The sequence below is a fragment of the Geotrypetes seraphini genome, chromosome 2 (assembly GCF_902459505.1).
Source record: "Geotrypetes seraphini chromosome 2, aGeoSer1.1, whole genome shotgun sequence".
NCBI lineage: Eukaryota > Metazoa > Chordata > Amphibia > Gymnophiona > Dermophiidae > Geotrypetes > Geotrypetes seraphini.
The window spans coordinates 2,323,340-2,345,854 of NC_047085.1; the positions used below are offsets into that span (position 1 = coordinate 2,323,340).

Genomic DNA, 22,515 nt, shown 5'->3' on the forward strand with positions numbered 1-22,515 from the left:
GATGCTGCAGATGGGCAGACTGGATGGACCATTTGGCTCTTATCTGCCCTCATGTTTCTATGTCTCTCATATACCATTAACAATCACACATGTGCTGGTTTCTCGATGACTTACACGCAGTACCCACAGCACTGACACACATACCCTGGTCTCTCACTCATATACTTGTTCTAGTCTCAATACCATAATGGCACTCATTTCTGTATCACTCAAGCCAGTGTTTTTATAGCTCTCTCTCTCATTTCTACATAGACATCACTGAACTGAACAAGTGTCTCTGCCACTCATGCATCTGTCTATTACTCATAACAATGATACATTTCACTAGTCTGTCTCTTTACTACCGTAGACTCTCAGCTATCCGACACCCATGGGGCTTGGTGGATGCTGGATAACTGTAGTTTCTGGTTGCTTGAGAGTTACTTTTAAAATAGTTTTGTCTGCCTTCTCATCTGACTCTACAATCCCCTCTCTACCCCCACTTGTAGGTCCAGCATCTGTTCTTCCCTTCTTTCTGGATCACTTTCTCCCCCACTATCTCTTCCCCATTCTCCCCCACTCCCTTCCTTACCCGAAGGATCAAAGCTGGTCTTGACAACCCCCTCCCTCCCTCCATTCCAAAAGCAGCAGAGCTGGTCCTGACAATCCCCCCTCCTTCCCCTGAAGCAGTAGCAGCAGAAGGAAAAGCAGAGGAAGCGCTGGTAAACAGGCAGTATCTGGCCAGCCCCGGCAGGGCCTTTCCTCTGCTACTGATGCCTCTGGGGTTGGAGGGAGGGAGGGAGGAGGGGTGGTGTTGGGTCAAGAGAGCAACTTAGGACATTGTCTGAAGAGTGCGGGAGATAATTTTTTCTGGTTGGTTGAGAGTGCTGATTAACAGTCTACTGTACTCATGTCACACATTCTTACCTGTGTTCTGCAACTTCTGAAGCAGCACTTTTTTTCACCTCACAGCCTAGAAGACAAATAACATAGCATGAACACTACATACCTTTTCCTCCGAACAACAACTCAGACCAAGGGTGCACGTGTGGAAAGGAGAAATCAGGATTGGATACTTGGCTAAGTCTGAAAACGCAGCTTCTGCATCCAGAGAAGAGTGATCAGGAGGTGAAGAGCCCTGAAAATACAGTGAACAGATTAGGATAGGGCAGACAGCAAGGCTCTGTGCCTCAGCTGGCTAAAAGCTCAGGCCAGTCCTTCACACCAGCAGCAGTCAGCAACTAGTAGACATTTATTATTAGATAATTACTTTCCCAAGGATATCAGCACAAGGGTGCGTTCTGTGAGATAAGAAGCGGCCTCTGAAGACAGTCACATTCGGTAGTGTGTGTCTCCCCCCCCCCCCACTCTCTGCAAACTGGAGCAAAAGTCAAAGAGGTTTATGGAAGAAGCCTTGTAAATGTTAGTGTTGTGTGCAGAAGCCCAGCCCACAGTTCTTTAATTCACCCATGAAAAAACAAAGTCCACGCCTGAAGCAATGAAAATAATGTGTGTGCAAACATGGGCCATGTCCAATTGCCATAGAAAGACATGGACTGGAGGAGCCGCTGCATGGAGCACTTCAGCTCTTTTTACTTCTACTAATGATGCTGTTCCTGCTCTATTTGGGAGAGTTTCTTGTCAGAGGTTGAACCTTTGATAGGAAAGAATGCACTGGACGGGCTGCTTTTAATCCATAATGGGTGAAATCACTCTCACAACTATCGCTAAATCTTCACTCAGATTTGACATGCCAAGTAATCACAGAGCAATCGCTAGTGTCCCACTCTTTGCCAGACTGAGTTAATTATCAGGCAACAATTCACAAGATACTTGGAAACATTTAGGGAGTCCAGAGAAGAGTGACTAAAATGGTTAAGGGGTTGGAGGAGTTGCCGTACAGTGAGAGATTAGAGAAGCTGGGCCTGTTCTCCCTTGAAAAGAGGAGACATGATCGAAACATTCAAGATAATGAAGGGAATAGATTTAGTGGAGAGAACGAGAGGGAGAGGATAGATTCCGTACGAACGTAAGAACATAAGCAATGCCTCTGCTGGTCAGACCTGAGGTCCATCGTGCCCAGCAGTCCATGGCAGCCCAACAGGTTTCCAGGACCTGTGCAGTAATCCTCTAGCTATACCCCTCTATCCCCTTTTCCAGCAGGAAATTGTCCAATCCTTTCTTGAACCCCAGTACCGTACTCTGCCCTATTACGCCCTCTGGAAGCGCATTCCAGGTGTCCACCACACGCTGGGTAAAGAAGAACTTTCTAGCATTCGTTTTAAATCTGTCCCCTTTCAACTTTTCTGAATGCCCTCTTGTTCTTTTATTATTCGAAAGTTTGAAGAATCTGTCCCTCTCTACTCTCTCTATGCCCTTTATGATCTTGTAAGTCTCTATCATATCTCTTCTAAGTCTCCTCTTCTCCAGGGAAAAGAGACCCAGTTTCTCCAATTTCTCAGCGTATGAAAGGTTTTCCATCCCTTTTATCAGACGTGTCGCTCTCCTCTGAACCCTCTTGAGTAACGCCATATCCTTTTTAAGGTACAGCAACCAGTACTGGACGCAGTACTCCAGATGCGGGCGCACCATCGTCCGATACAATGGCAGGATAACTTCTTTCGTTCTGGTTGTAATACCCTTCTTGATTATACCTAGCATTCTGTTCGCTCTCTTAGCGGCCGCTGCGCACTGTGCTGTCGGCTTCATTGTCATGTCCACCATTACCCCCCAGTCCCTTTCTTGGGTACTCTCATTTAATAACATCCCTCCCATCGTATAGTTGTACCTCGGGTTTCTGTTTCCCACATGTAATACTTTACATTTCTCAACGTTGAACTTCATCTGCCATCTCGTCTCCCATTCCCCTAGTTTGTTCAAGTCCCTTTGCAATTCTTCGCAGTCCTCTTTAGTCCGAGCTCCACTAAATAGTTTGGTGTCGCCCGCAAATTTTATTATCTCACACTTCGTTCCTGTTTCTAGATCATTTATGAATATATTAAATAGCAGTGGCCCGAGCACCGAGCCCTGCGGGACACCACTCGTGACCCTTCTCCAGTTTGCGTAGTGGCCCTTCACTCCTACCCTTTGTTTCCTACCCGCCAACCAGTTTCTGATCCATCTATGTACGTCTCCTTCCACCCCATGGTTCTTCAGTTTCCAGAGTAGGCGTTCATGGGGCACCTTCTCAAAGGCTTTTTGGAAATCTAGATATATGATGTCTATGGGGTCTATGGGGTTATCCGTTTGTTAATTCCTTCGAAGAAGTGCAGTAAGTTCGTTAGGCACGATCTCCCCTTGCAGAAACCATGTTGGCTGGTTATCAGAAGTTCGTTTCTTTCAAAATGTTCATCGATGTTTTCTTTTATCAGTGCTTCCGCCATTTTCCCCGGAACTGAGGTCAGACTCACCGGTCTGTAGTTTCCTGGGTCACCTCTTGATCCCTTTTTAAAGATGGGCGTAACTTTGGCTATCTTCCAGTCCTCCGGGATCATGCCTGTTTTCAGGGATAAATTGCAAATTTGCTGCAGTAGTTCCGCTATCTCCTCCTTTAATTCCTTCAGAACCCTTGGATGGATTCCGTCCAGACCTGGGGATTTGTCAGTTTGTAGTTTTTCTGCCTACGTACATCTTCAAGGCTCACTTCCATGGATATTAATTTTTCTGCTTGATTTCCATTGAAGAATTGCTCAGGTTCCGGTATGTTGGATGTGTCTTCGTTTGTAAATACAGACGAAAAGAACATGTTAAGTCTTTCTGCCACTTCTTTCTTCTCCTTTACCACTTCCTTCCTGTCTCCGTCGTCCAGCGGTCCCACCTCCTCCCTAACCGGTAGCTTCTCTTTAACCCAGAGAGTGGTGGAAAACTGGAATGCTCTCCCGTAGTCTGTTATAAGGGAAAACATGCTCCAGGGATTCAAGACAAGGTTGGACAAGTTCCTGCTGAACCGGAACGAACACAGGTAGGGCTGGTCTCGGTTAGGGCACAGGTCTTCGACCTGGGGGCCACCGCGTGAGCGGACTGCTGGGCGCGATGGACCACTGGTCTGACCCAGCGGCGGCAATTCTTATGTTCTTATGGATCCTTTTACTAAGCTGGGGTAAGCATAAACACATGCTCAGGCATCCCGCTAAAATACAGAATTACGTAATTTTTCTGAGCATTGGGGGGGCAGCCTGGGGACAGAGAGTAGCCCTTACTGCCTCCAAAACATACCACTTTACCCCTGTGGTAAAAATGGTCTCAGTGCAGGGGAATGACTTGCATAAGGATGCACTAAGGTCACTTTTTACCGCAGTTTGGTAAAAGGGCCCCTTAATATTCTAAATTCATCACAATTTGGGTCAGAAGTCTTCATAGTACAGTATTGAAAATGTGCTTCTGAGTTTAGTTTCTCAAGGGAAAACAATGCTTGGTGCTGGTGGTCAAGCTGCATCATCCCAGTTCACCATTTCCTCTGCATTTGATCATACAACGATTACTTGCCATGCTAAGTGAATTAGCCATGTCTGGTTCTGAATTTGTCTCGGAGTTGCTATTTTTTTTTGGAAATTCTTTATTTAAACACTGTGGCCAAGCTTACAACATCGTGGCTTAACCAGAAAAGCAGTAATACAGTGTACAAGAAATGCAACACCCCTTCCCCCAATAAAGAACCCCCCCAACTCCCTCCCCCACCCTAGCCTAGCCCTCCATCCCCCCCAAAGAACCAGCTAAATTGCCCATCCCCAAATAGCAGCATAATCCCCCCCCCTATCAAAGGAAGCACAAGAAAAGGAGAAGGAAAGGGACACGAGCCAAAAGTAGAAAGGAATCCCCAATGTGATATTAATCCTTCAGTGAATCCAATACAGGATACTCAGAACTACCCTCCACCTCCAGAAACCTACCCCAAAGATCCTCAAACTGTCTCCTCTGGTGGGTGAGTAGAGCGGAGAGCCGAAATTTCTCACAAACCCAGCCCAATTTCACCCGCATCATCTCTACCGTGGGTATCGTGGGGCTCTTCCAATGAGAAGCCAGCACTAGCCTTGCAGCTGTAAAAGCCAGACGCGCCAACTTATCTTGCGTGTCCTCCACTTCCCCCGGGAGTATCCCCAACAAAGCAGTTTCCGCTCTATATGTCAAGTGACATTGCAGAAGTCGCCCCACATAGTTGAACACTTGAGTCCAATAGCCCAAAATGTGAGGGCACTCCCACCACATATGAAAGAACGTACCCCGCAGACCACACCCTCTCCAGCACTCCCCCGCACATGAGGTATACATCTTGTTAAGCACCACAGGAGTAACATACCATCGCACAAGTAGCTTAAGAGCATTTTCCACCAACTGCGGAGCCACCGCCACATGGTGTATTCGCAATGCAATTTGTTCCCATTCCTCCGTCGTATAGGTGAGCCCCAAATCCGTCTCCCATGCCCGCATATAAGAAGTCTTCTGATCAGGGTCGGCGTGCAATAGCCGATATAACAGCGAGATGCAGCCCCGACGCACCGAGTCCCCCAACATCAACTCAAACTTCGAGCGCCTAAAAGCGGTAAGGTCCCCCGCTTTAGCACGCATAACGTAGTCCCTTCGTAAGAAAGGGAATAAATCACGCTGCTCCAGGTGAAAAGAAGCTCGGACCTCAGGAAACCCTTTGATGTGCTCCCCCTCCAACAACTGGCCAAAACACCTCAGCCCGCCTCGCTCCCACCTGCGAAAGACACCCCCCTCCCTACCCGGAAGGAAATCCTCCGCATATCGAATAGGCAGAAAATGTAGACCCCTCACCTTACCCACCAATTTCCGAATAGCCCCCAACCACACCCGTAGCGTCCATCTTATAAAGGGATTAGAAATGGTAGCGAGCTCCTTCTCCCGTAGGCCCACCCACGGTAAATAAGACAAAGCAGTTATGCCCCTGGGACCCCCCAGAAGACCCTGTTCCACCTGAACCCACAATTTGGCCGGAGTCGCATGCCAATCCACAACCGCCCGAAGCTGCGCAGCCCGATAGTATATTTCCAAATTGGGTATCCCCAAGCCCCCCTCCTCCTTGAATTTGAACATGGCAAATCGCACAACCCTGGGACGCCTACCCCCCCATATAAAGCGCAAAAGATTTCTATGCCAGCGAATAAAATACACTCTGGGAACTTCAACAGGAAGAACTTGAAAAAGATAAAGAAATCTGGGAAGGACCATCATACGCACCACCTCCATTCTGCCCATCCAGGAAAGGTACAAGGGATCCCATCTAGCAAGGTCCTGCCGCAAAGCCGCAACCAGAGGAAGATAATTAAGTCGGAACAGGGTAGTCCACTCCACCCCGAGCTGAATCCCCAGATATCTAACAGGACCCGTCACCCAACGAAAAGGGACCCGACATTGAAGTTCCAGAGCCACTTCAGCTGGTACCGAAATGTTCAATATCTCTGTTTTAGACAAATTAGCCTTAAAGCCTGAGATTCGCCCATAATCAAGTTTATCAAGTTTATTCAAATTATTTGATGAAACGCTTTTCAAATTACAAAGCGTTTTACAGAAATAAAAATGAGATTTTAAAGAAATCACTGATACATAATATTTTTAATTAGACCAACAGGGGTAATTAAACTTGAGAGACAATAGGAAAGGGGGGCAGAAATACAATTTTTGAAGAAAAGTACATAAAAGGGAAGTACAATGGGAAGGTAGGAGAAAGCAGAAAGTGGTAGTGAGAGATCGAAAGAGAAAAATATTGGTGAACTGGTTTCATGAATAAGAAAAATCGTAAGATGTTGTCTCATGATAGACTTAGTAAATTCAGTTGAAGGCTTCTTTAAAAAGAAGACACTTTAAATTACTCTTGAATTTCTGCAAATCTTGTTCAAGTCTCATGAACAAAGGGAGAGAATTCCAAATCGTTGGTGCTGTTACTGAAAAAATAGAGGCACGGCGTGTTCCGATAATTTTCAAGGAGGGAACGTTAAGGGTAGACTGAGAGGATGATCTAAGAACTCTCGATGAACTATATGGGATCAGGAGCCTATCAATAAAAGCCGGTGTATTGGTCTTAATTGTCTTAAAGACTAAAAGAGCTATTTTATATGTTATCCTATGTATTATTGGTAACCAGTGAGCTTCTTGTAATAAAGGTGAAACATGGTCAAATTTTTTTGAACCTGAAATTATCTTTATTGCTGTGTTTTGAATCAATTGAAGTCGCCGTATGTCTTTTAAAAATAATAATAATAATAATCCCGCTTCAGATCTCGCAAAGCCAGAAGCGACCGCTCCGAACCCTCCACTATGGCCAAAATATCATCTGCAAAAAAGGACAATTTATGCTCAACCCCCTGCACCTGTATCCCCTTCACATGCCGAGAAAGACGGATGCGTTGTGCCAAAGGCTCGATCACCAAAGCAAACAACAGGGGAGAGAGCGGGCACCCCTGTCTCGTCCCTCTATGAAGCTCAAAGGGCTTGGAATAAACCCCATTAACCTTGAAGCTTAAAGCTGAGTGTAGATCCTGGAGCAGAACTGAGGCAGTTTGAAGTTGTGGGGGGCTGCAAAGAGGTCGATCTGAGGTGTTCCCCACTGAGAGAAGATGTGATGGAGGGGCGATGAGTGGAGGGTCCACTCATGAGGTTGCAGCAGACGACTCAAGTTGTCCGCCAAGGCATTGTCTGCCCCCTGAATGTAGACAGCTTTGAGGAAGGTGTTGTGGCGAATCGCCCAATCCCAAACTTTCAGAGCTTCCTGACAGAGGGAGGCCGATCCCGTGCCCCCCTGCTTATTGACATAATACATGGCGACTTGGTTGTCCATGCGAATGAGGACCACCTTGTCTTGAAGCAGGTGCTGGAAAGCGTTGAGAGCATTGAAAATCGCCCTGAGTTCCAGGAGATTGATGTGGCACTGGCGGTCCGTGCTGGTCCAATAACCCTGAGTGCGGAGACCATCCAGATGAGCCCCCCAAGCATAAGTGGACGAATCGGTCGTGAGGACTTTCTGATGGAGGGGCGTTTGAAACAGCAAACCTCTGGATAGATTGAAGGATAGCATCCACCAGCGAAGAGACTGTTGCAGAGCAGGAGTGACCTGGATGTGTCGGGACAGAGGGTCGGATATCTGCGTCCACTGAGATGCCAGGGTCCACTGGGGAATCCTGAGGTGAAGTCTGGCAAAAGGAGTCATGTGAACTGTAGAGGCCATGTGGCCCAGGAGAACCATCATGTGTCTCGCCGAGATGGACGGGCGAGAGGACACCAAGTGGCAAAGATGGAGGAGAGCTTCCAGACGTAGGGGAGGGAGGAACGCTCTGAGTTGGGTAGTATCCAGAACAGCTCCGATGAAGGGAAGGGTCTGGGAAGGTTGTAGTTGGGATTTCAGGAAGTTTATCTCGAACCCCAGATGTTACAGTAACCAAATCGTCTTCTGGGTCGTGAGGACGACTCCCTGAGACGTGGAATCCTTGATGAGCCAGTCGTCTAGGTAGGGGAACACCTGGAGGCTGTGGTTTCTGAGCGCTGCGGCCACCACTACCAGGCACTTGGTGAAGACTCTGGGTGACGAGGCCAGGCCGAAGGGAAGCACTCGGTATTGAAAATGAAGATGTCCCACCCTGAATCTGAGGTATTGACGCGAGGCTGGATGAATGGGAATGTGAGTGTTGGCCTCCTGAGATCCAGAGAGCATAACCAGTCGTTCTGCTCGAGGAGGGGATATAGGGATGCCAGGGTCAACATGCGAAACTTTTCTTTGACCAGAAACTTGTTGAGGGCTCTGAGATCCAAAATGGGGCGCAGATCACCCGTCTTCTTCGGAACAAGGAAGTACCGGGAGTATAAACACTTGTTCTGTTGGGCCAAAGGAACTGGCTCGTCCGCCCCCAGCTGTAATAGGGCCTGAGCTTCCTGAAGAAGAAGGGTGGTCTGGGTCAAGTTGGAAGGAGGATGTTCCGGAGGAACTTGATGGAATTGAAGAGAGTATCCCTCTTTGACGATGGAGAGGACCCAGAGGTCAGAGGTAATCGTCGTCCATCGATGGTGAAAGTGATGGAAACGACCTCCAATTGGTGGTAAACTTGAAAACGGCAGAACGACAGAAGTTATTCCCTCTTTGAGAGAGTCAAAAGGGCTGAGGAGCCTTAGGGACAGCAGACGATTGTAGCTTCTGTTGTTGCTTTTGAAGGTGCTGCCTCTTAACAGGCTGACGGATGGGCGGAGCCTGCTTAGGTGGGTAACGCCGCTGGTAGATCAACTGTGGACGTGATGGACGAGGAGAAGCAGGCTTGGGCTTAGGACGGAGGATAGACTGGAAAGACTTCTCGTGGTCCGAGAGCTTCTTGGTCGCCGCCTCAATGGACTCATCGAAGAGGTCGGTACCAATGCATGGGACATTGGCAAGCCTGTCCTGAAGATTGGGATCCATGTCGATGGTTCTGAGCCACGCCAGTCGGTGCATGGCCACCGAACATGCCGTAGCCCAAGCCGAGAGCTCAAAGGCATCGTAGGAGGACTGCATCATCTGCAAGCGGAGCTGGGATAGTGAAGCCAGAACCTCCTGGTACTCAAACTGTGCTCCAGGGTCCAGATAGGGCATGAACTTCTGGAGGACAGACAGGAAAAATTTGAAATATGTGATGAAGTGGAAGTTGTAATTCAGAACTCTGGAGGCCATCATGGAGTTCTGGTAAATTCTCCTGCCGAACCGGTCCATAGTCTTGCCCTCCCTGCCAGGTGGAATGGTGGCGTAGACCTGGGAGGAGTGAGACCGCTTCAGAGAGGATTCCACGAAGAGGGATTGGTGGGAAAGTTGGGAACCATCAAACCCTTTGTGGTGTACTGTGCGGTACCTGGCATCCAATTTGCCCGGCACAGCGGGGATGGAGTAAGGTGTTTCGAGGCACCGCACAAAGGTCTGATCCAGTAGCTTGTGTAGAGGAAGCTTGAGGGATTCAGCAGGTGGTTGAGGGAGATGCATTGTCTCCAGATACTCTTTTGAAAATTTGGAACCTGTGTCCAGTTGGATGTACATATCAGCAGCCATCTGCCGAAGGAACGAGGAAAACGATAGCTGGGCAGCCAGAGCAGGGCCTCGAGAAGGGCTCAAGGACGTCGAGGTCTCAGGATCCAATGAGGACGGGTATCGTGATGGTGAGATGGATCCCAGTGAGTCCTCGAGCTCCAGTAACGGAAGCGGAGAAGTAGCCAGTGTGGAATACTGCAGAAACGGCTGTTTTCGATGAGGCGAGGCATGTCTGGATGAGTGTCTCGATGAATGTCTCGATCGATGATGCGAGTCGTGTCTGGACGTCGGCCTCGAAGGACGAGGCGAGTGTGTCTTCGCTGAGGCCCCCAGATAGTGGATGGGGCTGGAGGCCTTTGATCGAAGCAGGGGTGGATGGCTGGAATCGCCCCGAGGCACCCTCAGAGGCTCGAGCCCCTGCATCGGGTGGATCGGCTCTCGCAAAGACTCTACTCCTTGTATCGAGTGGATAGGTTCCAATGGAGGCACTCGCAAAGACTCTACTCCTTGCATCGAGTGAATCGGTTCCAATGGAGGCATGGGCAAAGACTCTGCTCCTTGTGATGCATGCACCGATGCCAGACCAGACATTCACAGAGACTCTGCTCCCTGTAGAGAGTATCGCTGAGGCACTGGAGGCGGCTCGACCTCGCGGGAGGCCTCCGCGTGCCCAGGCTGGATTTGGGAGAGAAGCTTCGGCCCTATTGTGGTGAAGAGCTCAATGAATTGCTTCTCTAGCAAGGTCTGGAACGAAGCCGGCAAGGATGGATTCGCATCAGCAATGGGACCACCTGCTCGGGCCTCGCGTTCTTTGGGGGTAGTGTGTGAGTGCTTGGGCTTAGAAGCCTTGGGCACTTTTAGCACTACCGGTGGGATGGGCTGCTGTGCTACCTGACCTGAAGAGACCGAGGAAGGTATCGCAGTGGGCGCTGGAGTTGGAGCCGGCACAAACGATGCAGGCTTGATGAGACTCGGCGCCACAGAGGTGGAAAGCTGGGGAGCGGCGGAGGAAGTCGAAGGTGAGGGGCCCGTCGAGGACTCCATGAACAGCGATTCCCACAAAACACAACGGCACTTGAAAGCACGTGCAGAGAGTGTGGAGCAAGGCCGGCACGATTTCGGAAGATGTTCAGGCCCGAGACACCGAACACAGCGTCGATGAGGGTCCATTAGTGAAATTGCGCGCTGCCACTTGGCACACTTTTTAAAACCGGAAAAGCTCCGCCGCAAGATCTAAGCCGCGGAGCTGCGGCCACGTGGCCTGCCCAGTCGGACGGATGGAAGAAATTTTTTTTTTTTTTTTTGAAAACAAGAAAGAATGAAAATCAGCGATTATGAGAAAAATAACCCAAAACCGCGGACTTTAGAAGGCACAAGTGAAAAATCTTCACGCAGAGAGTCAAAGACGGACTTCTCGGCTCCACGGAAAAGTAAGAACTGAGGAGACGCGCCCTGGTCTGGGCGAGAAGGCACTTGCGCATGTGCGGTGCAGGCGATTCGAAACTTCGAGTTTCTTCAAGCAAAAATGCTTGTGATGCGTCCGCATCGGGGCTCCGTTGGATCACGTCACCCATTAGTGAGAATACCTGCCTGCTTGTCCTAGGATAACTGTAGTTTCTGATTATTTGAGAGGTAATGTAAAAATAGTTATCTCCCTTCCCAGCTCACTCTATTATCCCCCCATCCCCTCTTTAGGTCCAGCATCTTCTTCCTTTCTTTCTTGGTCACTTTCTCTCCCCCTTCTTCCCCCACTCCCTCCCTTACCAAAGCAGCAGAGCTGATCCTGATAACCCCCTCCCTCCCTCCATTCCCAAAGCAGTAGAGCCAGTCCTGACAACACTCCTCCCTCCAACCCCCGACAATGCAACGGCGGCCAGCGAGCAAAGGAAGCACCAGTAAACAAGCCTGCTGGAGCTAGCCAGAAGCTGCCTTTTTATCGTCGCTTCCTCTGCTCACTGACTGCAGCTACATCATCAGGTGAGGGAGGGAGGGGAGGTTATTGAGTCAGGAGCACCACTTTGGAAGTTGTTTTAGGAGTGCAGGAGACTTTTTTTTTTTTTTTTGCCGGTTGGCTGAGATTCTACTATACCCGTTCTGTTCAGTATCTTTATTAGAGGTGTTTGTGGGGAAAGCGTTTAAAGAGCTGGAGGTGCAGGATCTCTGTTGGATTCTGTCTCATGGAGTTGTTACTGGTACAGTATTCGTAGAGAAGGTGTTTGCAATGTGGATTTTGGATTATCTAAGAGAGGGATCCTCATATCTGCAGGGATGTCTAATCTCATTCCTCTAGGGTCGCAATCAAGTCGGATTTTCCCAACGAATATGCATGAGGTTTATTTACATGTGATTAGACCTCGTGTATTCAAAGTAGAAATCCCGACTTGGCAAGGACCGAGGTTGGACACCTCTGCATCAAGATATTTCTCAATCATACTCACAGTAACCACTTTGCCTCTCCAGATTCACCCTGCATCTCTCCCGTCATCTTTCAGTAACATAATGTCATCAATATGATCATTATAACTTTATACTGAGAAGTGCTGAGCAGAGTAACAAACTGGAAGGACACCTGGAATACAAAGAAAGGAAGGAATTAAAGTTGAAAACTAGGGGTGAACTGCAAAGAGCTGGCAAAGAGGGTAGGGATACAGAAACAATTTTAAGTTCATTGCAAAGTGAGGCCCTGAAAGAGGCAGTCTTTTATTCCAGTGTGAGACTTGGATCTTTGCAACAGGTGAACTTCAGGATAGAGTGAGTTTCAGAGTGTGCAGTGAAAGCGGGTAGTGTGACATCAGTCTATAGTAAAAATATACACAAAGGACTCCCAGGAGGCTGAGGTTGGAGTCCTAGGGCTAGGTGAGGTGTAGGGTTGCTGTAAGAGGTCTGGGAGATGTTTTACGCAGAATTGGGGCAAAGTGACATTGATCTAATTTAGGATGGCTCTGTTTGAATGGGGGCGTTACAGCACTGTAAACTGGATTATTGCTGGCAGAATGGAGGTACAGACACATTGCCAGAAGCTGTCTGGAAGCACACTCCGAGCACACTACCTGGACCCTTGTCCACACTGTCATAACCTCAGGCTTATACTACTGTAATTTACTTCTAACAACTCTCCTACTGAACCACCTCTCTCCCCTGCAATCAGTGCAAAACTGTTACATGACGTAACTTCTGCCAAGCTCGCTTTACTCCCCTTACTCTTCTCCTTAAATCACGTCACTGGCTCCGCATACAGTTCAAACTCCTATCACTAACCTACAAGTGTGTTCATGTCGCAGTCCCTCAGTATCTCTCCTCTCTTCTCTCTCTCTATACGCCTCCCCGAGAACTTCATTGCTCAGATAAGCTGCTTTTATCTGTACCCTTCTCTTCCACTGCCAATTCCAGACTTTGTTCTTTTCATCTAGGTGCCCCCTATGCCAGGAATAGACTACTGGAGTCACACCCCTTCCCTTGGTCAAAAGTAGGCAGAAAACCTCTCTCTTTGAGATTATCATCAAGTCATAACTAAGGTGACCATACATCCCATTTTTAATGGGACCATCCCCTTTTCAGATCTCCTGTCCCGTTGTCCCCACGCACGGCTTCGGGATGCCGAAATGTCCCGTTTTCAGAGATGGTGTCCCGAAGCTGTGTGTGGGAACAACGGAATAGGCGATTGCGGGAGAATGGGCTCTCTCCCTGCTTCCCCACCTGCCGCTGCAACAACAGCTGGAAAGGAATGTCCAGGCGCCGGCCTAGAAGCCTTCTCCCCGATGTCAATTCTGACATCAGAGAGGAACTTCCAGGCCAGCCAAACGCTGCCTGGCTGGCCTGGAACTTCCTCACCGACATCAGAATTGACATCGGGGAGAAGGCTTCTGGGCAGGCGCATGGACATTCCTTTCCTGTGGTTATTGCAGCGGGCAGGAAGTAGCAGCGGGCGGCGACAGAACAGGGAGAGCAGAAGAATCAGCAGTAGGTTTCGGAAGGAGGGAGGCAGACAGACAGGCAGACTGTTGGTTGCTGAGCTTTCTCATATTTGGCACGGCAGGGAGGGAGGGAGGCTGACTTCAGGGGAGGGGGTGGGACAAAGGCTGGAAGGCAGTGAGGGGACATAGGAAGGAAGGAGGGAGGAAGGAAGGAGAGAAAGAGGCAGAGAAAGGGGGGGGGGGTTGTAAGCAGAAGAAAGACTAGAAAAGGAAGGCCTGGTCCAAAGGGGGAAGACAGGAAGGAGTCAGATGCAGGACTACGGGAGGTTCAGACAGAGGGGGAGAGACCCTGAGGAAGAACAGAGAGATGCAAGATCATAACAGAGGAGGGAGACCTGGAACAAAAGTACAAAGGAGAACTGACACAGGATCTGGGGATGGTAACAGAGGGAAAAGAGAGAGAGACCTGGACCCAAAGGGGAAGGGGCTGGATTGTGAAAGAAATGTTGGAAAAGAAAGAAAGAATGATTGGATGCACAGAAATCACCAGACAACAAAGGTAGGAAAAATGATTTTATTTTCAATTTAGTGATCAAAATGTGTCAGTTTTGAGAATTTATATCTGCTGTCTATATTTTGCACTATATTTGTCTATTTTTCTATAGTTACTGAGGTGACTTTGCATATTTTTAATTCATCTGCCTTGACATCTTTGAAAAAAACCCTGAAACTCGTTAATGATAATTAACATTTTCTCTGCGTACAGTGTGCTTTATTTTATTTTATGGTTACCATTATGAATTAATAAGATATTGTGTGTACATGAAAAATGAATGGAATAAATTGGGGGTGGGGCTAGGGATTGCGGGCGGGACTGAAAAATAGATGTCCCGTTTTGATGAAAAAAATAAATGGTCACGTTAGTCATAATTCCACATTGCCCTCTGCTTATCACCCTAGCAAGATTGAAAGCACACTCGAGAAGAGGCTGTTTCCTTTGACTGTCTGTACAGTGTTCAGGGCCAGAACGACTTTATTTTTGCCACTGAAACCAGACACTTTATTTTGGCTAGTCTGGTTGTGTGAATGTGAAACACATAGGAGATGAACAAATTTACTAAGCAGTACTATACTACTAAAAGAATTATGCACAATGCTGAATTTGCACATAATTTTTTCCCTTTGCAGACTGTGCAGAATTCTGCTTTTCCTGTGCAAACTTCTAAGCAGTCTGCTGAATATGCTCTGTTTCTGGCTGGCTGTCTCTCTCCACACAGTCCAGTACAGCAGGACAGAGGAGCTGTATGTACTGTAGGAAAAAAAATGTTGATTTGATTTGGCCTACTGAACTGATTTTTCAATTCGATTTGATTTTCCTGCCCAATCGGCTGCTTTTTTTCAAACGTTCTGGTGGGTTTATTTTGTAGCCTTTCCACCCACCCTCCTTTCCTCGCTCCAACCCCATGCTGACGTTGTGGTGTAAACAAAACAAAACAAAAAAGACTTTTCTTCTCTCTGTTAGGTCCCAGCTCACGCTTGCTGTCTAACCCCAGCTCTGGCAGGATTCACATTTCAAATCTGAAATATTATTATCACACAACAGAAATAAAATTATTTTTTTCTACCTTTTGTTGTCTGGTCACTTTATTATAAAATTATTTTTTTCTACCTTTTGTTGTCTGGTCACTTTATTATTCAACTCTGAGGACTTTCTTAAGACATAAGAACATTATGCCTCCGCTGAGACAGACCAGAGGTCCATCTTGCCCAGCGTTCTGCTCCCACGGCGGCCCATCAGGCCTATTGCCTGAACAGTGGTCCCAGACTAATTTTGTAACTTACCTCTAATCCAATCCCTATAACCTACCTCTACTCCTATCTGTACCCCTCAATCCCTTTGTCCTCCAGGTACCTATCCAAACCTTCTTTGAATCCCTGTAGCGTGCTCCTGCTTATCACATCCTCCGGTAGTGCGTTCCATGTATCCACCACCCTCTGGGTGAAAAAGAACTTCCTGGCATTTGTCCTAAACCTTTCCCCTTTCAATTTCTCTGAGTGCCCCCTTGTACTTGTAGTTCCCCATAATTTGAAAAATCTCTCCCTGTCTACTTTTTCTACACCCTTCATGATCTTGAAGGTTTCTATCATGTCTTCTCTAAGTCTCCGCTTTTCCAGGGAGAAAAGCCCCAGCTTTTTCAGTCTGTCAGTATATGAGAGGTCCTCCATACCCTTTATTAGCTTAGTTGCTCTTCTCTGGACTCTCTCAAGTTCCGCCATGTCTTTCTTAAGGTACGGCGACCAGTACTGGACACAGTACTCCAGGTGCGGGCGCACCATTGCACGATAACAGTGGCAGGTCGTCCTGGTCGTGATACCTTTCTTAATGATATCCAACATTTTGTTTGCTTTCTTTGAGGCTGTCGCACACTGTGCCGACACCTTCAAGGTTGTGTCTACCATCACTCCCAGGTCTCTTTCAAGGTTGCTCACCCCTAGCGGTGATCCCCCCATTTTGTAAGTGAACATCGGGTTCTTTTTCCCTACATGCATGACCTTGCATTTCCCTATGTTGAAGCTCATTTGCCACTTTTTGGCCCACTCTTCCAGCGTTGTCAGATCTTTTTGGAGATCTTCGCAGTCCTCCAGATCAGACTCCACAGGTGACCCTTGAGGGAAGGAGTGCTGGCCTAGTGCCTAACCCTCACTAAGCCTGTTCTAAGAGAGAGGTTGTAGAGCAGTGGTCTCAAACTCGCTGCTCAGGGGCTGCATTTGGCCCGCCAGGTACTATTTTGAGGCCCTCAGTATTATAAAGAATGATTTTTTATGGAAAACTTGTGCCTTAGTGGCCGGTTGTTGCGTCTGCAACTGACTTCAGCTCTCACCTCCAGCATGAGATTGCGTACACACGCACAAGCTGCACTGCCTCCAATGGTTACCTTACATTCTGGAACGTTGCCCGCCTCACTGCTGTAACCTCACGCAAGTGCTTTCCTGCGTCTGCACGCGATTGTGAGGTCTAGGGAGATGGGTGGAGGTGGAGTGGAGAGGACAATCGCATACAGGCGCAGGAAAGCACTTGCGTGAGGTTACAGCAGTGAGGTGGGCAACGTTCCAGAACGTAAGGTAACCATTGGAGGCAGTGCAGCTTGTGCGTTGTACATAACCTCATGCTGAAGGTGAGAGCTGAAGGCGGTTGCGGATGCGACTACCAGACACTTAAGGCACAAGTTTTCCATAAAGAATCATTCTTTATAATACCGAGGGCCTCAAAATTGTTGGTCCAAAATCTTGTCTCTTGCAGTTGATACTTTGATAGTTTTTCACTTTCTGCATGTTGCACTGTTTCAGCTGTGTATAGCTGAACTTATCAGAAGCAATTAAGGAAAGATTTATAAACTATAATAGTTTATAAATATTTCCTTAATTGTTTCTGATAATTTCAGATAATACACATTTTGGATTTGTAGGTACTTACCTCAAGCAAAGTTGTCATTTCTTTAATAAGACATTAACTATTTTTTTCTGAGGCCCTCCAAGTACCGTGAAATCCCAAATGTAGCCCTGCAAAGGGTTTGAATTTGAGACCGCTGTTGTAGAGGCTCAGCATTAAAGATAGTTTTCACAGCAACCTCTGAACTACTGTCTGGGAAAGATAAATTTGTTTCAGCAGGTTATATCTATGTAGTTCTTTTTTTTTAGCTCAGCAAAATCAGTTAGGCAATAGTGTAGCCTTTAGAGCAGGGGAGAGAGAAGCAGATGTGGGGAGGACGGGGTTGGGGGATAGAGAGAAGCAGCTATGGGGGAGGGTGGTTGGGGTGAAAGATAAGCAGCTGTAAGGGGAGGAGAGGGATTTGAAGGAGGGATGGCGGGGTTGGGGGAGAGAGAGAAGCAGCTGTGGGGGAGTGTGGTTGGGGTGAAAGATAAGCAGCTGTAAGGGGAGGAGGGGGATTTGAAGGAGGGAGGGTGAGAGAAGCAGCTGTGGGGAAGAAGGGGATTGGAAAGATATAGAAGCAGCTTTGGGGGGTGGAGGAGATTGGGGAGAGCAAGAAAGAAGCAGTTGGGGGGAGGCGAGGGTCAGAGAAAGAGATATATATAAGTAGCTGTAGGGGAAGAGAGGATTGGGGAGAGAGAGAGAAGTAGCTGTGGGTGAAGAGAGGGTTAGGGGAGAGAGAGAAATAGCTGTGGGGGAAGAGAGAAATAGTTGTGGGGAAGGAGAGGGTTGCGGGGAAGAGAGAGAAGCAGCTGTGGGGGAGGAGGGGGTTGGGGGAGAGAGAGAAGCAGCTGTATGGGAGGAGGGGGTTGGGGGAGAGAGAGAGAAGCAGCTGTGGGGGAGAAGGGGGTTGGGGAGAGAGAAGCAGCTGTGGGGGAGGAGGAGTTTGGGGGGAGAGAGAGAGAAGCAGCTGAGGGGGAGGGCAGATGTAGGGGAGGAAGGGATTGGTGGAGAGAAGCAGCTGTAGGGGGGAGGAGGGGGTTAGGGGGAGAGAGAAGCAGATGTGGGGGGAGGAGGGGGTTAGGGAGAGAGAGAAGCAGATGTGGGGGGAGGAGGGGGTTAGGGAGAGAGAGAAGCAGATGTGGGGGAGGAGAGGGTTGCGGAGGAGGGAGAGAGAAGCAGCTGTGGAGGAGGAGAGGGTTGCGGGGGGGGAGAGAGAGAAGCAGCTGTGGGGGAGGAAAGGGTTGTGAAGGAGAGAAAGAAGCAGCTGTGTGGAAGGAGAGGGTTGTGGGGGAGAGAGAGAGAAGCAGCTGTGGGGGAGGAGGGGTTTGGGGGAGAGAGAGAAGCTATGGGGGAGGAAGGGTTTGGGGGAGAGAGAAGCAGCTGTGGGGGAGGAGGGGGTTGGGGGAGAGAGAAGCAGCTGTAGGGGAGGAGGAGGGGGTTGGGGGAGTGAAGCAGCTGTAGGGGAGGAGGGGGTTGGTGGGGAGAGAGAGAAGCAGCTGTAGGGGAGGAGGGGGTTGGTGGGGAGAGAGAGAAGCAGTTGTGGGGGAGGATAGGGTTGGGGGGGAGAAAGAGAAGCAGCTGTATGGGATGAGGGGGTTGTGGGAGAGAGAGAGAAGCAGCTGTGGGGGAGGAGGGGGTTGGGGAGAGAGAAGCAGCTGTGGGGGAGGAGGAGTTTGGGGGGAGAGAGAGAGAAGCAACTGTGGGGGAGGGCAGATGTAGGGGGAGGAAGGGATTGGTGAAGAGAAGCAGCTGTAGGGGGGAGGAGGGGGTTGTTAGAGAAGCATAACATAACATCGTACTTCTTAACCGCGTATCCATAAGTTCTATGTGGTTTACAAAAGATTATAACTAAAGACAAAAAGAAATTATTTAACCAAGTATTTTGAGAAGAGATGAGTTTTCAGTTGAGTTACATTACATTACATTAGGGATTTCTATTCCGCCATTACCTTGCGGTTCAAGGCGGCTGAGTTCTGAAATGTTTATAAGAATAGGCTCCAAGCAATAACAATCAAGTTTCTCTATCATGCGAAGCCGCTTGGAATGCTAAAGTATGGTCAAGAAATTTCTTACTTTTGTAGCCCTGTATTGACGGAAAGGTAAACAGGACATGAGATTTTCTACTATATTTATACGATGCTAGAGAGAATCTGTTAATCATGTAAGACGGAGCGGTACCATACATAACCTTATAGCAAAAACAATCCAACCTAAACAAAATACGAGCCTCCATTGGCAGCCAATGCAACTCATAATAAAATGGAGTTACATAATCATACTTTTTAAGACCATAGATCATTCTAACCGCTGTATTCTGAATCAGTATAAGTCTAACCATTTCTTTCTTGAAAATTGTTAAATATAAAATATTACAATAATCCAAAAGACTCAGTAATAAAGATTGTACCAGGAGTTTAAAAAGAGAAAAATAAAAAAGGGTCTAATGGTATGCAGTTTCCATTATGTACCACAGATGTGGGGAGGAGGGGGTTGGGGAGAGAGAACCTGTTGTGGGGAAAGAGGGGGTTGGGGAGAGAGAAGCTGTTGTGGGGGAGGAGGGGTTTGCGTGGAGAGAGAAGCTGTTGTGGGGGAGGAGGGGTTTGCGTGGAGAGAGAAGCAACTGTAGGGGAGGTGCGGGTTGGAGGGAGAGAGAAGCAGCTGTGGGGGAGGAGGAGGTTGGGGGAGAGAGAAGCAGCTGTGGGAGGTGGAGGGGCTTGGGGGGGAGAGAGAAGCAGCTGTTGGGGGAGAGAAAAGCAGATGTGGGGAGGAGGGGTTGGGGCAGAGAAGCAGCTGTGGGGAGGAGGGGGTTAGGGGGAGAGAAGAAGTTGTTGGAGGATAGAAGCAGCTGTGGGGGAGGGGGGACTGGGGGGAGATAGAAGCAGCTGTGGGGGAGGGGGGACTGGGGGGAAAGAGAAGCAGCTGTGGGGGAGGGGGGACTGGGGGGAAAGAGAAGCAGCTGTGGGGGAGGGGGGGTCTGGGGAGAGAGAGAAGCAGATGTGGGGAGGAGGGGGTTAGGGGGAGAGAGAAGCAGATGTGGGGGGAGGGGGGAGGAGGGGGTTGGGGGGAGAGAGAAGCAGATGTGGGGGGAGGAGGGGGTTGGGGGAGAGAGAAGCGGATGTGGGGGGAGGAGGGGGTTGGGGGGAGAGAGAAGCAGATGTGGGGGGAGGGGTTGGGGCAGAGAAGCAGCTGTTGGAGGAGAAAAGCAGATGTGGGGAGGATGGGGTTGGGAAGAGAGAAGCTGCTGTGGAGGAGGAGGGGATTGGGGGAGAGAGAAGCAGCTGTTGGTAGAGAGAGAAGCAGATGTGGGGAGGAGGGGGTCGGGGAGAGAGAAGTCGCTGTGGGGGAGGGTAAATGGGAGGAAGAGAAGAAGCTGTTGGAAGAGAAGCAGCTGTGGGGGAGCAGGGGGTTGGGGGGAGAGAAGCAGATGTGGGGAGGAGGGTTTGGGGGAGAGAAGCTCGTGTGGGGGAGGGTAAATGGGAGGAAGGAGAAGAAGTTGTTGGAATAGAAGCAGCTGTGGGAAGAGGAGGGGATTGGGGGAGAGAGAAGCAGCTGTGTGGGAGGGGAGACTGGTGGGAAAGAAGCAGCTGTTGGAGGAGAGAAGCAGATGTGGATAGGAGGGGGATGAGGGAGAGAGTAGCTGCTGTGGGGGAGGAGGGGGTTGGGGGGAGAGAGAAGCAGCTGTTGGGGGAGAGAAAAGCAGATGTGGGGAAGAGGGGTTGGGGCAGAAACAGCTGTTGGAGGAGAGAAGCAGCTTTTGGAGGAGAGAAGCAGATGTGGGGAGGATGGGGTTGGGGGAGAGAAGCTGCTTTGGCGAAGGAGGGGGTTGGGGGAGAGCAGCAGCTGTGGGAAGAGGAGGGGGTTGGGGAGAGAGAAGCAGCTATGGCAGAGGAGGGGTTTGGGGCAGAGAGAAGTAGCTGTGGGAGGAGGGTTGGGGGAAGAGAGAAGTCGATGTGGGGGTGGAGGGGGAGAGAAGCTACTGTGGGGGAGGAGGGGGTTTGGGGAGAGAGAAGCAGCTGTGGGGGAGGAGGGTTTTGGGGGAGAGAAGCAGCTGTTTGGGGAGAGAAAAGAAAATGTGGAGAGGAGGGGTTGGGGTAGAGAAGCAGCTGTTGGAGGAGGGAAACAGATGTGGTGAGGATAGGGTTGGGGACGAGAAAAGCTGCTGTGGGGGGAGGAGGGGGTTGGGGGAGAGAGAAGCAGCTGTTGGTGGAGAGAGAAGCAGATATGGGGAGGAGGGGGTTTGGGGAGAGATAAGCACTGTGGGAGGAGGAGGAGGTTGTGGCACAGAGAAGTCGTTGTGGGGAGGAGGGGGTTGAGGGAGAGAGAAGCTGGTGTGGGGGAGGAGGGGGTTGGGTGAAGCAGCAGTTGTGGGAGGAGGAGGAGGGGGTTGGGGGAAGAGAGAAGCAGATGTGGGTAGGATGGGGTTGGGGGAGAGAGAAGTAGCTGTGGGGGAGGAGGGGGTTGGGTGGAGAGAGAAGCAGATGGGGGGAGAGAAGTAGATGTGGGGAGGAGGGGGTTGGGTGAGAGAAGAAGCTGTTGGAGGAGAGAAGCAGCTGTGGGGGAGGGGGACTAGGGGAAGAGAAGAAGCTGTTGGAGAAGAGAAGCAGCTGTGGGGGAGGAGGGGGTTGGGGGATAGAAAAGCAGTTGTTGGGGGAGAGAAACGCAGCTGTTGGAGGAGAGAAGCAAATGTTGGGAGGATGGGGTTGGGGGAGAGAGAAGCTGCTGTTGGTGGAGTGAGAAGCAGATGTGGGGAGGAGGGTTTGGGGGAGAGAGAAGCTGCTGTGGGAAGAGGAGGAGGGGTTTGGGCGGAGAGAGAAGCAGATGTGGGGAGGAGGGGGTTGGGGAGAGAGAAGCAGCTGAGGGGCGGATGGGGCTGGGGGATAGAGAAGCAGCTGTTGGAGGAAAGAAGCAGATGTTGGGAGGATGGGGTTGGGGAGAGAGAAGCTGCTGTGGGGGAGGAGGGGTTGGGGAGAGAGAGAGAAGCAGCTGTTGGTGGAGAGAGAGAGAAGCAGCTGTTGGTGGAGAGAAGCAAATGTTAGGAGGATGGGGTTGGGGGGGGAGAGAGAAGCTGCTGTTGGTGGAGTGAGAAGCAGATGTGGGGAGGAGGGTTTGGGGGAGAGAAAAGCAGCTGTTGGAGGAGAGAAGCAAATGTTGGGAGGATGGGGTAGGGGGGAGAGAGAAGCTGCTGTTGGTGG

The 22,515-nt window shown here is 49.6% G+C and overlaps 1 protein-coding gene across 4 annotated transcripts in view; it reads right to left on the minus strand.

Annotated features, from left to right (window-relative positions):
- Positions 1–22,515, minus strand: part of SLC52A2 (solute carrier family 52 member 2) — a 90,132-nt gene that overhangs the window by 66,916 nt on the left and 701 nt on the right. For 2 of the 4 annotated variants that reach the window (XM_033934335.1, XM_033934334.1), the window contains exons 2-3: positions 12,415–12,545; positions 989–1,117 (exon numbers count right to left, since the gene is read on the minus strand). The gene's annotated coding sequence lies outside the window, so the exon portion shown is untranslated. Of the gene's footprint in view, positions 1–906; positions 953–988; positions 1,118–12,414; positions 12,546–17,365; positions 17,405–22,515 lie in introns of those variants that run through there. The other 2 variants (XM_033934336.1, XM_033934338.1) reach the window with 2 other exon arrangements.